The sequence below is a fragment of the Benincasa hispida genome, chromosome 5, assembly GCF_009727055.1.
Source record: "Benincasa hispida cultivar B227 chromosome 5, ASM972705v1, whole genome shotgun sequence".
NCBI classification, from domain to species: Eukaryota; Viridiplantae; Streptophyta; class Magnoliopsida; order Cucurbitales; family Cucurbitaceae; genus Benincasa; species Benincasa hispida.
In genome coordinates this window covers 12,496,088-12,498,162 of record NC_052353.1, presented here as the reverse complement: position 1 = coordinate 12,498,162, position 2,075 = coordinate 12,496,088, and positions in this window count along the sequence as shown.

Genomic DNA, 2,075 nt, shown 5'->3' with positions numbered 1-2,075 from the left:
CCATTGTATTGTGTTTAGGTATTATTGATTTGAGGCTTCAGTCGTAAAAATTTTCAAGTCATTCGTACATTGACGAACAATCACAAAAAACCAGAGAATTTAAAGCGAGAGCGAGAGTGTTTAACCAAACGAGAGCGAGAGTTATAACATGAGGCACTTTTGAGGAAAATTTACATAATTTGATATGACGGTGATGTTAGCAGAGAGTCAATTGACATTATTTTTAAAAAATTGGTCATTTGATATTTTGGACCCCCAAAAAATAGATCATCCGTATAAATTTCCCTTGGAAACTTTGGTTTCCTGAGGAATTGTGTTGCAGTTTTTAGTTAGTACCAACCAATTTTCTTTCACAAGGGACTTTACTAATTTTTGCCCAGAATTTTGAAGTATTTTCATTTATATGTAATGACAGGCATGTGCTTTGTACAAGAACTGGTGGCCATTGCTGAGTGGTCAATTAGAAAAATGATTCTTCTGACCATTACATCCAACTTTAAAAAATGTCTAATAAGTACTTAAGGTTTCAAAACAAATCTTTAAAATGATTTTCACTCTTCCTAAACAAACATAGATTTTTGGACAAATTACAAAAATAAAAACAAGTTTTTGAAAAGTATTTTCTTTAATTTTCAAAACTAGGTTTAACTTTTGAAAACAATTCTAAAAAGTAGATTCCATAGCAAATAAACCTGGACATGTAATGTTTATACACTTATTCTTAATAAATTAAAAAAAAAACATAAAAACTAAAACTCCGTTTGGTAATTCTTTAATTTTTTTTTTTTTTTGTGAAAATTAAATTATAGACACTACTACCACTTCTGAATTTTTTTCATTTGTTATCTACATTTTACTAATGATTTAAAAAATCAAGCCAAATTTTGAAAACTAAAAAAAAAAATAGCTTTAAAAAACATGTTTTCTTTTTTGAACTGTTTAATTGTATTCGCAAAAATTTCCTTGCTCCAGTCGTCATTACAAAATCTATTCCCATCGTCTATGATTGCTAAATTTTCAAAATCCATTTGTTTTTCCCTCTTTCTGCCCATCATAGCAAACTCAATAAAATAAAATAATGCAATTTTCATTGCATCAAAATCGTTTTCAAACTCAAGTCTTGGAAAAATAGAGTCCAACTCGTATGCCTTCATGACCTCATTATCGTTTAGATACTTAGCTCTAAGTCTAACAAAAGAATTTTCTTAAACTCTACTTGGTTGAAGGATACCTTAATCCCCATAAGATTAAAGCTAATAACATCTCTCCTAGTTTCCTCTACCTCTCGAAGAAAACTATAATGACTTAGTGGTCTATTGAAGATGATGTTTATGTCAAGGAGAGGACCAAAACATATTTGTCTAAACATGATTAATTGTGTCGGAGTTATTTTTTTCTTAATTTTAGGGATAGTCTTTCCTACGTAGGAACAACATGAAAGGGCTGCAGGAAAATAGTCATTAGAATGAACCTTCTTATCTAGTTTCATTATAACCTACATTTTTTATGAAATAGATAAATTAGAAAACAACACATCAACACATCAACGAGTACTTAAAAAGAAAAAAAAATTATATATAAATATAAATTAAAAAAAATTGGCCCAGCCCATACCGGGTCGGGTACGGGACCGGGCCAAAAATCAGTATCCAGGTTTACCCCTACCCGGTCCTGCTCGCCCCCTTCCCGGTCCAGTCCACCCGCCCCTTTTGCTTCTAAATTTTGGCCCGGCCACTCCCGGCCCAGCCATACCCTTCCCAGTCTCGGCCGAGCGCCCCCTACCCCTACTCGATCCCAATCGAGTCTACATGTTCCCCTCTTTTTCCCGCCCATACTCAGTCAAATTATACATGGGCCCGATTGGTCTAGCACCGGGTGCCAATCTTCACCGCCCGGCCACATACCCAATCATTTTCGTATGAAGCCCGATCGAGCGTCACCTACCCCTACTCGATTTTGCCCCCTTTCCCCCTCATTCTTTCCTCTCTTTCCCACCTATACACGGTTTTAATATACATGGGGGTCCGGTCGGTCTAGCATCGAGTGCAATCTTTCTCAAATCTTCCCCAATCTTC